Raw genomic sequence first — 16,436 nt, 5'->3', positions numbered from 1 at the left:
TGCACCCTCTGTGCAGGCAGCAGTGAGGTGTGTGTGGTGGAGCCCATAGGGATACTCATGCTCTGTTGCCAAAATCTGCCATCGGTGGGGCATGAAGTCAGGGGCAGCTCTATGTATTTTGCCGCCCCAAGCATGGCAGTCAGGCGGCTTTCAGCGGCATGCCTGTGGGAGGTCCGCCGGTCCTGTGCCTTTGGCGTACCTGCCACCAAATTGCCGCTGAAACCGCGGGACCGGCGGACCTCCCGCAGGCGCACCACCAAAGGCAGCCTGACTGCCGCCCTCATGGCTTGCTGCCCCAGGCATGCGCTTGGTGCACTGGTGCCTGAAGCCACTCCTGGGAGCAGAAGGGTCCTGGCCCCAACTCATCTTTGTCCTCTTTTAAGTGTCGCTTTCTCTGCGATGGAGCTCCAGAAGCACAAGGACTGCTATTGTGGAAGGCTCTTGTGCAAGGGTCTCTCACAACCTTGCTCTATGAGCTCATTAAGAGCATTGTATGATCCTGAGCTGAACTAGGGGCAGAGTCAGGCAATTCTCTCCATGGAAGCCAGGGAGTTTTACCTTAATAGAACATGAATCAATGACTGCAAAATTCAACTCTAGGATATCAACTCATCCAACTCCCTATATTTGCTGAGACCACGTTAACAATAATGATCAACAACTAGACTGTTTTGCTCATTGGTGCTATATTCTCTCTGGCCATTTATGAGCTCCCAAACATCAGAACATGGATAGAGCTCATCTTATTTGGGAAGATAATTTTTCCTTTCATTTTTCTGTATTTTCTCCACAGGCTGGGAAGGAGCAGGGAAAGGCATAATTGTCATGACACCATTGCTAAATATTGATCATGCATTGTTGTACAGACCTGTAGCTGAATTATGGGTAGGCATCCATTGACTTAGTCGAGTGATATATTAAAATTCTGCAATCCTTTTAAACAGAGGAAGAGAGGAAAGATTTTCTAACCTCTGACATGCTGGTAATTATCTCTGGGGTAAGAGCCAACTTCTGATGAGTAAACCATTTGCCTTCAGAATGCATCAAACGACAGATATTTTAGAAAGATTTCCTAAGAAGGACAGTCCCTCCCAGATTCTTATACATCTTCATCTTTCTGACCTACCATTGTGATTGATCACTGATATACTCAGGTTGTTCCTTTAACATTTACCCCTTTGTAAGGGATAGTGGAGTCACATCATCCCAAGTCTCTTTGTGTTCTCCTTCCTATGCATTCAGCAAAGTCCAATGACAATCTCCCCCTCAGCATATTTTTCATAGTTTATCATGGATTTAGGGGAGGATTTTTGTGGAAGCCCCTTGATAAAATATGTGCAGCACATAACTAGACTAACAGATTTCAGAAAATGATAATACAGTGATCTAAGGTTTGTGATTTGTGATATTCACTCCTAATCCTTGTCTACACTAGTGGTGACATCCAGGGTACATGTAACCACATGACACAATGAAAAACAGGCTGTGTGCATACTGCACTCTGTAATGACAACATGCCAGTGAAAGGCTCTGGTGATGGTAGTGGGAGACAGCAGGGAAAGCCTTTGCTAACAGGATGGTAGCAGGACCCTACATTGCTAAAAATAGCACTGTAGATGTGGGAGGCGCTGCTTGGGCATGTAGAGAGCCATGTCAGGTATATACCCTATGGTTCTGGCATGTTTTTACTCACCTAAGCAGTGTCTCACCATCGACACTGCTATTTATACCCGTGCTAGGAAGGCAGGCAGTGTGTGTACTTTATATGCCACTGTAAGTATAAACATAGCCCTAGACTGAAGCAAATAAAAAATTGCTCAATCAGGGGACTAGTAACATTTTCGATGTTTGATATCTCACACACAGTCAATGAGTGAAACAAACAATAGTGCAGACATTTGAAAAGCCATCTAGCATTATGCAATATCTATGCTTATTTCAGGCAAGTCACAAATTACCAGATCTTAAAGCTCAAATCATTCATCTGAATTCAAGGCTACACTCCAATCAGCTTGTTCTGCAGCAGAACAAAAGCAAAATTCTGAAGCCATGACAGTTAAGCATCCCCAGGTTAACAATACATTATCATTATTGCAAAGTACAAAACCTATGCTGTAAGTTAATTGTGTTGTTTGAAAACTCCAAGGAAGGGACCGTTTAAACAAATTAGCCTCCCTGAACTCCTCAGGAATCTTCCTGGTTTAATAGCAAGTGACATTCTCTTATGCAAAGAGAATGAAAACTGCCATTTTCAAAGAAAGGTGTCATGTTTCATAATGACAATCAATATATACTGACAGTGACATATTGAAAAGGAGTGTGTGTGGTAGATTGCCATGGACGTGTTGGTTGTTTCAAGTTTTTGTTAAAATATCATGGTAAATATATCTTCCCCAAACATTTTGCAATATCTTCTGTTCCATCCTATTCCCTTCATGAAGATTCATACAAAAGACTTACTTGGATTTTTATAAAGAAACTTTCAGTTCTGCCTTTAAGAGAATCTTCTAACGCATGCTGAGAGACTTACAAATCAGCAGTCTGGAGCAATGAGGAGAAAACACCATAGCATCCAAATCATCTGCAGTATCTGAGAAAGAGATGGCACTCTGTGAAAGATACATAAACAGGAGCTGAATGTACAGGAGTGCTGGAACAATCTGTATAGTTGGGGTGCTGAGAGCCATTGAACCAAACTCTAAATCCTGTATATAATGGAAACCACTTCAAGGCAGGGTGTGATACAGCACCCCCAGCACCCCTAATTCCAGCACCTACGCAACTGTGAAACCCCACCTCACGTCTGCGAGCATTTACTCATGGGGTGTCCCTCTGACTTCAATGGGAGTAAGATCCAGATCCTCAAAGTTATGAAATCACATAAAGACCTAAATATCTTCAAGGATCTGGGCCTAAATGCTCACCAACATGAAGAAAGGTTGCTCGGCCTACATGTTTAAACAGCTATAAAACTATTCTGTGTTGGATATAAAAGTGAAGTGTTTTTATGGACACTCCAGGTTTATATTATCAGCACTTGAAAAGCTGAGTGATCCCCTCAAGAATGGGAATTTATCCTATAAATCCCAATGAGCTATCTCACACTGATTCTCCTAAGAAAGGTAGAATTACTGACAGTAATGCTGAATTTTTCAATCTGAGTTCATTCACAAGGGCATCTAAACGAAAAGGAATGTGTTTTTTCAATAAATCTGATATGCTTGAAATCACATTTGATTTGAGTAAAAGTCACTTTCTTGAAAAAAAAATCTCTCATAAATCTTACGTCTCATAAATCTGAAGTCTCTGTGAAGCGTGAGTACAACTCCAAATTCAGAACTGTTTCAAAATGGAAAAGCATGTATTTCATTTGACACCACAAACTTTAAATAGCAAAACATTGTGCCCTAGTTTTTACAGTATCCCTACCACACCAAAAATCAGAATGACTAAGTCTCCTTAATTTCTACATCTAGGATTGACTTTAGTTGCTTTTATTCATGATTTTTAGATCGACAAAAGCTAACCTCATAATATTTCTATTTTTTTCTTTGTTTTTGTTTTGATTTATTCACCCTTTGGAAAACTTTGCCAGCAATTTTTTTTTCTTTTTTTCCCCTTTATTCTTCCATCTTTTCAAGAAGCCAATAGCTTTAACAGGTAATAAGGGTTTGTTTGTTTGTTTTCATTTCTGCAGCCTTATTCTCACAATACATTTTCTGTGTAATTAGGTTCCTCTGTTTCTGCCACAATTGTCCACTCTTCATATTATTTGCACTTGAAAGGAATCATATGTGGATCTTACAAACATCTCACTGATTACATCTCGAAAAGCCACAGGATACTCAGCTACAATGCTTTGGTAGCTATTCTAGCTGGGTATTTTCTCCCTGGATGTTTCCTAGCAATTCTTGGACAAATATAGACTCATAGACTTTAAGGTCAGAAGGGACCATTATGATCATCTAGTCTGACCTCCTGCACAATGCAGGCCACAGAATCCCACCCATCCACTTCTATAACAAACCCCTAGCCTATGTCTGAGTTATCGAAGTCCCTAAATTGTGTTTTGAAGACCTCAAGCTGCAGCGAATCCTCCGGAAAGTGACCCGTGCCCCATGCTGCAGAGGAAGGCGAAAAACCTCCAGGGCCTCTGCCAATCTGCCCTGGAGGAAAATTCCTTCCCGACCCCAAATATGGCGATCAGTTAAACCCTGAGCATGTGGGCAAGACTCACCAGCCAGCACCCAGGAAAGAATTCTCTGTAGTAACTCAGATCCCAACCCATCTAACATCCCATCACAGACCACTGGGCATACTTACCTGCTGATGATCAAAGATCAATTGTCAAATTAATTGCCAAAATTAGGCTATCCCATCATACCATCCCCTCCATAAATTTATCAAGCTTAGTCTTAAAGCCAGATATGTCTTTTGCCCCCACTACTCCCCTTGGAAGGCTGTTCCAGAACTTCACTCCTCTAATGGTTAGAAACCTTCGTCTAATTTCAAGTCTAAACTTCCTAGTGTCCAGTTTATATCCATTTGTTCTTGTGTCCACATTGTTACTAAGCTTAAATAATTCCTCTCCCTCCCTAATATTAATCCCTCTGATATATTTATAAAGAGCAATCATATCCCCCCTCAACCTTCTTTTGGTTAGGCTAAACAAGCCAAGCTCTTTCAGTCTCCTTTCATAAGACAGGTTTTCCATTCCTCGGATCATCCTAGTAGCCCGTCTCTGAACCTGTTCCAGTTTGAATTCATCCTTCTTAAACATGGGAGACCAGAACTGCACACAGTATTCCAGATGAGGTCTCACCAGTGCCTTGTATAACGGTACTAACACCTCCTTATCTTTGCTGGAAATACCTCGCCTGATGCATCCTAAAACCGCATTAGCTTTTTTTACAGCCATATCACATTGGCAGCTCATAGTCATCCTGTGATCAACCAATACTCCGAGGTTCTTCTACTCCTCTGTTACTTCCAACTGATGCGTCCCCAATTTATAACTAAAATTCTTGTTATTAATCTCTAAATGCATGACCTTGCACTTTTCACTATTAAATTTCATTCTATTACTATTACTCCAGTTTACAAGGACATCCAGCTCTTCCTGTATGATATCCCGGTCCTTCTGTGTTAGCAATACCTCCCAGCTTTGTGTCATCCGCAAACTTTATTAGCACATTCCCGCTTTTTGTGCCAAGGTCAGTAATAAAAAGGTTAAATAAAATTGGTCCCAAAACTGATCCCTGAGGAACTCCACTAGTAACCTCCTTCCAGCCTGACAGTTCACCTTTCAGTATGACCCGTTGTAGTCTCCCCTTTAACCAGTTCCTTATCCACCTTTCAATTTTCATATTTATCCCCATCTTTTCCAATTTAACTAATAATTCCCCATGTGGAACCGTGTCAAATGCCTTACTGAAATCAAGGTACATTAGATCCACTGCATTTCCTTTGTCTAAAAAATCTGTTACTTTCTCAAAGAAGGAGATCAGGTTGGTTTGGCACGATCTACCTTTTGTGAAACCATGTTGTATTTTGTCCCAATTACCATTGACCTCAATGTCCTTAACTACCCTCTCCTTCAAAAATTTTTCCAAGACCTTACATACTACAGATGTCAAATTAACAGGCCTATAGTTACTCGGATCACTTTTTTTTCCTTTCTTAAAAATAGGAACTATGTTAGCAATTCTCCAGTCGTACGGTACAACCCGAGTTTACCGACTCATTAGAAATTCTTGCTAATGGGCTTGCAATTTCATGTGCCAGTTCCTTTAATATTCTTGGATGAAGATTATCTGGGCCCTCCGATTTAGTCCCATTAAGCTGTTCGAGTTTGGCTTCTACCTCGGATGTGGTAATATCTACCTTCATATCCTCATTCCCAATTGTCATCCTTCCATTATCCCTAAGCTCCTCATTAGCCTTATTAAAGACCGAGGCAAAGTATTTATTTAGATATTGGGCCATGCCTAGATTATCTTTAACCTCCACTCCATCCTCAGTGTTTAGCGGTCCCACTTCTTCTTTCTTTGTTTTCTTCTTATTTATATGGCTATAGAACCTTTTACTATTGGTTTTAATTCCCTTTGCAAGGTCCAACTCTACATGGCTTTTAGCCTTTCTCACTTCATCCCTACATGTTCTGACCTCAATAGGGTAGCTTTCCTTGCTAATCCCGCCCATCTTCCACTCCCTGTAGGCTTTCTGCTTTTTCTTAATCACCTCTCTGAGATGCTTGCTCATCCAGCTTGGTCTACAACTCCTGCCTATGATTTTTTTCCCCTTTCTTGGGATGCAGGCTTCTGATAGTTTCTGCAACTTTGACTTGAAGTAATTCCAGGCCTCCTCTGCTTTTAGATCCACAAGTTCTTCAGTCCAATCCACTTGCCTAACTAATTTCCTTAATTCTTTAAAGTTAGCCCTTTTGAAATCAAAAACCCTAGTCCCAGATGTATTTTTGTTTATCCTTCCATCTAGTTTGAACTGAATTAACTCATGATCACTCGAGCCAAGGTTGTCCCCTACAACCATTTCTTCTATGAGGTCCTCACTACTCACCAAAACCAAATCTAAAATGGCATCCCCCCTTGTTGGCTCTTCAACTACTTGATGAAGAAATCCATCAGCTATCACATCCAGAAAAATCTGAGCCCTATTACTACTACTAGCACTTGTCCTCCAGTCTATATCTGGGAAGTTAAAGTCTCTCATGATCACACAATTCCCATTAGTGTTTACTTCATTAAAAACATTAAAGAGGTCTCTATCCATCTCCAAATCAGATCCCGGCGATCTGTAGCACACCCCAAGCACTATCTCAGGGGAGGCTCTAGTAGCTTTCTTTCCCAATGTGATTTTTGCCCAGACAGACTCTGTCTTATCCATTCCATCCCTTCTTATTTCTTTACAGTTAACCTCATCATTGACATACAATGCTACTCCACCACCTTTGCCTTTATTTCTGTCTTTCCTAAACAGCACATAGCCTTCAATACCTGTACTCCAGTCATGACTACTATTCCACCATGTTTCTGTTATCCCTATAATATCCGGTTTCACTTCCTGCACCAGTAGCTCTAGTTCCTCCATTTTGTTTCCTAGGCTCCTCGCATTAGTGTACAGACAGCTTAATTTTTGCCGTTTGGCTTCACTGACATTCTTTATCTGGTTAGGCACAGACATTCTACCACCAGTATCACCTGTTAGACTGGTATCTCCACTACCCTTCCTCCTTATGTCCATTCTTCTGCTCATGGCTGTATCCTCTCTTACTTTGTTTTCTTCCCTCTCGGTGTTAAATTCCGGCATGGAGATTACCTGGACATCTCCCAACCATCTCCCCCAAATTCCTAGTTTAAAGCTCTCTTAATCAGTTGGGCAAGCCTCCATCCTAGAAGTCTATTTCCCTCCTTACTCAGGTGAAGTCCATCCCGAGAGAACAGTCCTCTGTCCATGAATGCTTCCCAGTGGCCGTTCATCCCAAAGCCCTCCTTATAGCACCACTGCCTGAGCCATCTGTTGATCGCCATAATCTTGTCGCACCTTTGTTGCCCTTCTCTAGGAACAGACAGAATCCCACTGAAGATCACCTGAGCCTCAATTTCCTTAAGCGTCTTCCCCAGCCTGGCATAGTCTCCCTTGATACGTTCCAGCGAGAACCTAGCCATATCATTCGTTCCCACATGAAGGATAATCAATGGATTCTTTCCCGCTCCCATTAAGATCCTTTTCAGCCTCAGGTCCACATCCCGTATCTTAGCACCCGGCAGACAGCACACCCTTCGGTTCTCTGGATCAGCTCTAGTTACAGGCCTGTCTATCCTTCTGAGTAAGGAGTCACCAATCACGTAGACCTGCCTTTTCCTGGTGACAGTATGATTCTCTGGTCTATCCCCTGCTCCCACTGGCTTCAAGTCCTCTCGATTCCTGTTCGCCCTTGCAATCCTCCGCAACCCATCCTGTATTCTCCTGGGGCTCATATTTGGTGTTGTCTCCATTGACTCTTCCCCTCTTCCTGTAGGGCTAGTGCTCTTCTCTTTTTCCTTGCCCTCTCACCTTCAGTGACCACCTGCTGTGTCCCTTCTTCATTTTCCAACTCTGCAAACCTGTTCTTGAGCTCTTTCTCCTTCACTGGCCTGTCTTTTCCTCTGCCTGGTTCTCTTAGTTACATGCTTCCACCATCCACTTTCCTCACTCAGCAGTCTCCCCTCAGAATTCTTTGGTCCTGCTTCCATCTGCAAGTCTGAGATTATCCCTTCAGCTGCCTCATTTCTTTGCTCCATCATCTGCTCGAACCCCCTTCTAAACTCGACCTGAGTTTCCACCTGCATCTCCAGTCCTCGGATCTTTTCTTTCATCAGTTCTATCAGGCGGCACTTCATGCAGACGAAACTCTTTTCAGGTACCCCCTCCAGGATCATGTACATGCCGCAGCTTCCACATCCGGTCATCCTCATTGTGTCTTTCACTGCTGCCTCTGTATCGGTCATAGCCTTCCCAAAAAACCTGCTCCTCCAACAGAACTCCCAGTGAAACTCCCCTGTTTCCAGCTCTGTTTGCTGGCTGCTGTGCCGCTGCAGCTGTCTATGTATATCCGCACGTATTCTAATTCTCTCTCTTCTACCTGATGTTATTATTCTCACATTGTCCTTCAGACCTCTACAAAAAGGCAGGAGGAAATTTTTTTCCAGTTGATTTGATGCTCTGCTAGCCTTCCCCCATAAGGCATTTCAGCTATAATGGCACTGGAATTGTAGACTTTGGCGACATGGGGCTTAAAATGTTGTAGCTATCTAAATCCATGCCTATACTATCACATCCACCATTGCTACTGCCAGTGGCAGTGGTACCAACACTGGGAATATTTAGAGAAAGTGCTAGTGGAATTACAAATTCAGTGACTTGCCAACAGAGTTCCTTTGCAAAGAGTGTGAACTTGGCCAAATGTATTTTAAAAGTTCCCCAAGTGTCAGGATCCTACTTGCTTTCAAAATATAGAGATCTTAATGTGTACTTGAGAGCCTCATTAATTTTAAGAAATATTGCATAATCCTGCTTTAACTATATTCTGTTCATCATGAAGGAAGATGACATTCATGAATCCCCTCACAGATTCTGCTCTGATGACAGGAAACCATAAAGACCCTGATTCTAATCTCCCCAACACTGCTGTAAATGAGGAATAATGCCAAGGAAGTTGAGGAGCCAAATTCTCATTTACACCTAATTTAACCTACTGATTATAATTAAATTACTCCAGATCCAACTATTCATCTAGTATTTTACTATATTTTGTTGCTGTATTGTCAGGAGTGTCTAAGATAGGTCCCAAACATGAGAGATACAGAATAACTATATAGAATATTGAATGAGTGTGTTCAGTTCTCATTGAAATTAATATTCAGAAAGGTGTTTTAAGGGAACTATCCTTAACTCAAGATAGTGTTGTTATTTAGTAGTTACTGCTTTTGCTTGGACAGTTAATGCTATGCATGTGCTCTGGAAATCTCAGTGAAACAAGCTGCATGCATAAACCTTTTGATAACAAACTCCTTTGAAGTCAGGGGAAGCGGAAGATGCCCAGGACAGTGGAGACATTTAGCGCTTCAAATGAGGCACTCAGCACACAGCAATATCATAAAAAGCAGGTCCATCTTCACAGCAGGTGCTAGAGGAGCTCTCTGCTCATGAGTAAAGTGGTAAGGAGAGTTCTCTGCTGAGACTTATTCTGGATTCCAACCGCAAATCCTTTCTCTGGGAAACCCACCCACTCACTCGTGCCACTGAGCTATCCTGACACCTGATTAAGCCCAAAGCTTCTACTTTTGGATAGAGCCACAACTCTGGCAGCAAGACAGTGCAAAACAAGCTGGATTTCTGTGGCACTACAATAGTTAGTGAATGTGAACAATCCAATAGTCATTTTTACTGTACATATGAATTATCACAGTTTATAGCATAGTAAATGTAATGACATCACTTTATAACTGCACAATGCTTAATATAGTATCGGTACTGAACTCACTCTTCCTTACTGTCTTTGCTTTCCCAGTTTTAGCAACTTTACCTTCTTTAGCCATATCAATGCATTGTGGCAGGGGAGCAGAGACGGTGCTAGGCATAAACAGACTAAGCAATTTCTTAGAGCCCTGAGCAGCTCAAGGGGCCCCCTATTTGCTTTTTATTATAAGAACTTTCCTATTTTAGTATGGGGGGCCAAAATATTCCTGTTTAGGGCCTCCAGTGTGATAGCACCAGCTCTGCAGGGGAGTCTTCTGCATTCCAGAAGGAACCCTTAACATTTTCCTCCCCTTTATGCATGCTGGCTCCCATGGCCCTATGACAATGCTACTATCTTCCCCCTCACAACTGGACTTGACTGTCCTCCATTTTCCACCAGTGCCATTCCACAACCAGAGGTGTCCATTCAGGGTGATGCAAGGCATTTCTCCCCCTCTCCTCCCCCCCACCCCCAACAGCTGAGAATTCTGCTTCTGCAATATTCTAACTGTACCTCCAGGAGAAAAAGATTCAGACTAGGAACTGAACCCACATTTCCCACTTGCAGAGTGTAGTGTGTGAAGTAGCTGCTAATGTTGTGTAAGGGCATGGGAGAAGGTTGGATTGGTCAGGGGGGCACCCTTCACACAGCAACACAGGGCACTGAGAACTAATCAGAACAGAGAGCTGCCTGCAGCAGCCAGGAGCAAGCCCTTGTTTGTGTGTTATTAGGTGGATGTGAAGTTAAAAATGAAAGAGATGATTTGTTTAACAGAAGCTCTTCTTGTGTTAACATGAGACCACCACATAGCACACTAACCCTTGGGCACTGGGTGGCTTCTTCAAATAAATTGTATTGGGTATTTTACAGTATGCTATCAGAAAATGCTGTCTTATTTAAAAAAAAAATAACAACAACAAAACATGTTTTCCTTATAGCTGGTACAGACTGTTAGTGCTGTGGACAAAGATGAGCCTCCTCAAGGCCACAAATTCTTCTTTGAGTTAGTGCCAGAATTTGCAGTTCATCCCAACTTCTCTGTTTTCGACAACAAAGGTAAACAACTCTGCTCCTGCATGTCATAGGCTTGCCAACTTTGGTTGGATGAATTCCTGGAGGTTTCATCACATGATATTATCTTTAATTAAAGATTAATCTTTAATTCCCGGAGACTCCAGGGCAATCCTGGAGGGTTGGCAACTCTAGTATGCCATCTCACTGTTTCCCCCCATGACAGAGATCACATCACACTGTCACACACAGTTATTCTGCTCCTCCATTTCAGATAACACAGCAGGGATTCTGACTAGAAAAAATTGATATAGCCGCAGTAAAATGAGTACCCATCTCCTGCCAGTCTTAATATTCGACAATGACTATCCAATCCAGAGTAGCACCGGCATGCTGACAATTTGAGTGTGTGCCTGCGACAAGCCGGGGGAATATGCAGTCCTGTAATGCTGAAGCTTTGCTCCTTTCAGCTGGCCTCAGCACAGGTGCTTTGATTGCCATTCTCCTCTGCATCATTATACTGTTAGGTAAGTGATCCTTGTGACCTATATGTAATTCAATACACATGTGCTAGTCACTGCTTTATTGACTGCTGTCACTCTACAAAGCCCTTGATTCAGGTGACTAGAGAAAAGCCTTAATATGGACATTTTCCACACTAACTACCTTGTAATAGGGGGATTTGAATGTGGACTGTAAGTCATTACAACTACTCAAAAGAAAGCTGAAAACCAGGATGAGAATGTCACTATTTTACTAAGATGTGATATGAGGCAAATAGTAACGTAGGACTAGATTCTGCTACCCTTACTCAGGCAGAGTATTATCTTACCTGACAAGTAGTCCCCATTTAATGAAGTTGAGTAATGTACCACTCAACAGGAGTACAGATGACAGAATCTGGCTCCTAATAATAAAAAATTAACAATTACACCTGTTATTAAGTCATTGATAGTTTCTATATTTTAAAAACATCTGGATAGAAAATATAACAGAGGAGCTATATATATACTAACTTTCAAACATTTGCAAGTGGAAGGGGGTGGGGCAGGTGACTGGTGGGCATGGAAGGGGGAAGAACAGGAAGAGAGTGAAGGGACAACCTCAAGGACATCGGGAGATATGCAGGGATTTAGGATGAAGACTGGTGAGGGAGGGTTGGGGAGATGAGGAGGATGGCTGCCAGGTTTGACAACTGGAGAAAGTGCTGAGGAAGCAGGCACAGGAAGCTGGTAAATCAGCATGAATGCCATGCACAGCTTATATAAGAGGCACTGAGCACCTGACTGTGAAAGATACTAATTCACGGCAGCCTTTGGAAGCATATCATTAAGGGGTCTGCCCTCATAAATGCCTCTGGTTCTTTTAAGTGATGTTCTTAAGCATACTTGAGTAAGACAGTATTCCTGGCTGACAACAGGGGAAAACTGAAAAAAAATCTAAAAATGGCTGCTGCACACACAAAGAAACTATGTAGTACAGAACTGTAGAACCATCTCCATTCAGTGAAACATTTAAGCATATAGCTCCTGTTCATGTTCTCTCTGTCCTCAGCATGCCCTCTCTTCCCTTTACTCACCAGTGCTCAGGTTATTGCTCACCAGTGCTCATGTATAAGTTGGCTCATACCGCTGAGCACAAGTGTAACCTACTTCTTAGCATGAGTTAGGCATCCATTTCTACATCTGATCCACAGATGACTTAACTGTGCTGGAACTCCTAGCTACTGGTCTCAGTCTTTTAGCTCCTGCTGTAGAGGCTCACACTTCAGCTTCCATCACTTCATCCAAAGGTGAAAATGGCTATACTAGTATTTCTTGCAGCAGGATCAGTTGTTTAAATAAGTGGCTGTTAGTACAGACTTAGATTCCAAGTCCTGAAGCCACTGAAGTCAATAAAAGTTTTGGTATTAATGACTGTAGGTTCTTAGGGCACTTTTTTTTTAAAAGTCTAAGTGACTTAGGCTCCTAAGTCCTATTTTCAAAAGTGAATTAGGCACCTAGGACCCTAAGGGCTGGTCTACACTACAGCTGCCGGTCGATGTAAGCTACACAATTTGAGTTACATTAGCCTAACTCAAGTCAACGTAGCTTGGTTCTACTTACTGCCGGGTCCACACTACGCTATGTTGATGGGAAATGCTCTCCTGCCGACATTGCTTCTGCCTCTCATTGCACTAGATCCTCTAAATTGATGCCGTTGCATCGATTGCAGCAGCACCAATTTAGCTCCATGGTGAAGACAAGTCCTAAGTCTCACTGAAAGTCAATGGGACTTAGGCCATGTATAAACTAGGAGAGCTTTGCTGGTATAGGTATACCAGCATACTATCCCAACAAAACGCTCCCAGTGTGGACACAGCTATACTAGAGTAACCACACTTTTACTGGTGTAGCTTTTTTCAGTCCCCATCTCCCAAGTGAAATAAGCTATACCAGCAAAAAGTGTGATCTTTGCCAGTATAACAGCATTTTTGTGTATTTTGTCAGCACAGCTATACCTGTCAGAGATCGCACCTATTCATACCCCTGACCAACATAGCTATGCCAGCAGAAGCTGTATTATAGCATGCCTGTCACTTTTGAAAATGGGGCCTTAGGAACGTAAAGCTTGACCTACACTAAAAATGTAGGTGCCCCTGAGAGACTTAGTTAAGCTGACTTAAGCACCGGTTTGTACAACACTAGGTCATAGAGTTTAATGCCAGAAGGGACCACCAGATCATCTAGACTTTCCGCCTGTATATCACAGGCCTCCACCACCACCCAGCACCTGCACATCAAACCCAACAACTGAAATGAGACCAAAGCATTACAGCTCACAGGAGACTAAATTATGATGTGCCAAAGGCAGAGAACAGGAGGGACCAAGGTGCACCAGTGCCTGAGGCCCCCACAATAACAGGGAAATGATTACATGAGTTATACCTAGATAATGCAGGAAAGTCACCTGCACTTACATGCTGCAGAGGAAGGGGAAAAACCTCTAAGGCCCCTGCCATTCTGACCTTGGGGAAAATTCCTTCTCAACTCTACATATGGCGATTAGACATAGTTAGACACAGAGCATATGAGCAAGAACCAGCCAATCAAGCATGTGAGAGAGAAAATGCTTGGTGCCACCTCAGTGCACTTCCCTTCACATCCAATGTTCCATCTCCAGCAATGGGCATCTTTGATGCTTCAGAGGAAGGAGATTAAAATAAAATAAAACCTCCCAGAATATATTGGAGGAAAAAATCCCTTCCTGACCCCTACAGATGGATGGCTGAAAACCTGAAGCATGAAATTTTGGGAATGTAAGTCAAACTGCATGTGAGTCCCAGGGCTGTTGAGCCCTGACCCCTACCATCACAAGCAATCCATTATACAATCACACTCATAATTGTCCAGCTCTCTCCTAAAACTAAATTAAGTTGTTTGCCCCCACAACTCCTATTGGGAGGTTATTCCAGAACCTCACTCCTCTGATTGTTAGAAACTTTCTCCTAATTTCCATCCTGAATTTGTTCATGGCCAGTTTACATCCATTTGTTCTTCTATCAACCTACCTACTGCCTCTCAAGGGGGTGCATTTACTACAGTGATTCCATTGCTGTAGCAAGTGTCTATAGTATAGTGCTACAGCAGCACAGGTGTAGCCATACCCTCACTTATGCCCCCTAATGTCTGCATGGCAAGCAGCACAGAACAGAAATGAAACAAACTAAATGTTATTAGGGACTATGGTCAAAGAAACCTCCTCTCCAGTGTGGAACCACAAAATGACAAACATTAGGAACAGGATTTTGCTTGACACTGAAAATGCAAATCCTAATCAATAATACAATTCCTTAACTTTAACCTAACTTTAAAATTAGGTATTTGTAATTCTTATATCTGAATCAAAATTCAGTTTATTATTGTTCAATAGTAGTTTTTCCCTATTTTCCAAACATCCTCTCCCGGTTATAAAATTATTTGTCCATTGCAAATGTGCATTAACTCCATTTCAATGCTAACTATCTTGTCCATCTCATTATTTAGGCTACACTGAAGCTCATCATCTATTTGTTTTCCGTTTTAGTTGTGCTGTTTGCAGCACTGAAAAGGCAGAGAACGAAAGAGCCCTTGATCATCTCAAAGGATGATGTCCAGGACAATATTGTGACTTACAACGATGAAGGAGGTGGGGAAGAGGATACCCAGCCCTTTGACATTGGAACACTAAGGAATCCAGAAGCAAGAGAAGAAAGTAAGATGAGAAGAGATGTTATCCCAGAAACTATATTTCAGATAAGGAGGACTGCACCTCTGTGGGAAAACATTGATGTCCAAGAGTTTATTCAATGATGGCTAAAGGAAAATGATTTAGACCCAACCGTACCCCCTTACGATTCACTAGCGACATACGCCTATGAAGGGAACGATTCTATAGCAGATTCACTTAGCTCTTTGGAATCACTTACTATGGATGGCAACCAAGATTAAGATTACCTCAGTGACTGGGGACCTCGATTTAAAAAGCTGGCAGACATGTATGGTGGAGATGACAGTGACCGAGACTGAGAAAGTAATCTGTGACTTGGTCAGTGTTAGTGGAGGTAATGTCTATGTTACTAGATAAAGTGGCCTACACTCTCTTACTTGGAAAAAAAATACAAAAAATAGGTGTTGTCTTAGTAAGAGTTTGCTTAATCAATAAGTCAACGTAAATTCATATGATTGATTTAAATATAAAAATAAAATCTATACTTCACCCTCTCTGCTAAAAAACCCTGAAGGAAGATTCTCACCAACAATGAGAAGACACTAAAAAAAAGGCTTTTTGTGCCTTTAATAACACTGCTCTACAGCCAAAATGCTTCTGAAATAAATGTAGTCAAACTTTACTAATTCTGGGTCACTGAGAACGAAAATGATGCTTAAAATTGTTGATTGGCTCTAGTTTTCAAGTTATGCCATTGGGTCAGTATATACGACCCTTGACTTGGGAATAGCGGAGGATAAGTGAGTTATAAAGGGAAGGGATCTCAATTTAAACCAGAAATGACTAAAATACATCTTTGACTGGATCTATGAATAAATCTATGACTGGGTTTGGACAGTACTTGCTTTTTAAGCAAAACAATGAATGATGCAATCTGAAGCTGGTATTGCGTCATACATTATATGAATTGCATCATGTTATTCCTAGAAGTCATGGATGATGCAATCATAACGAAGCTTACATCACTCTGTTGAACAAATTGCCCAATATCAGCTCTAGAAATCATACAGTGTCGAGCTCTCTTATTTGTCAGTGTTTGATTTTGCAAAGGGACACATTTCTGTTTAGCCAAAGTGCGCAGAGATGCCTCGTACTTGTGTGAACAGTGCAGATAACTTCTGCTATGTTTGTGGTGAAGTGACTTTTGCATCACAAAAGC

At 42.0% G+C, this 16,436-nt stretch overlaps 1 protein-coding gene and 1 pseudogene across 1 annotated transcript in view; one reads left to right on the top strand and one right to left on the bottom strand.

The window, feature by feature from the left end:
• Positions 1-16,436, bottom strand: part of LOC120398323 (cadherin-9-like) — a 69,601-nt gene that overhangs the window by 13,189 nt on the left and 39,976 nt on the right. The window lies entirely within an intron of this gene.
• LOC120399241 lies at positions 1,577-15,576 on the top strand (annotated as a pseudogene).

Source organism: Mauremys reevesii, linkage group 2, assembly GCF_016161935.1.
Source record: "Mauremys reevesii isolate NIE-2019 linkage group 2, ASM1616193v1, whole genome shotgun sequence".
Classification (NCBI taxonomy): Eukaryota; Metazoa; Chordata; order Testudines; family Geoemydidae; genus Mauremys; species Mauremys reevesii.
Note: the sequence above shows the minus strand (reverse complement) of the source record. Positions and strands in the feature narration are given on the sequence as shown.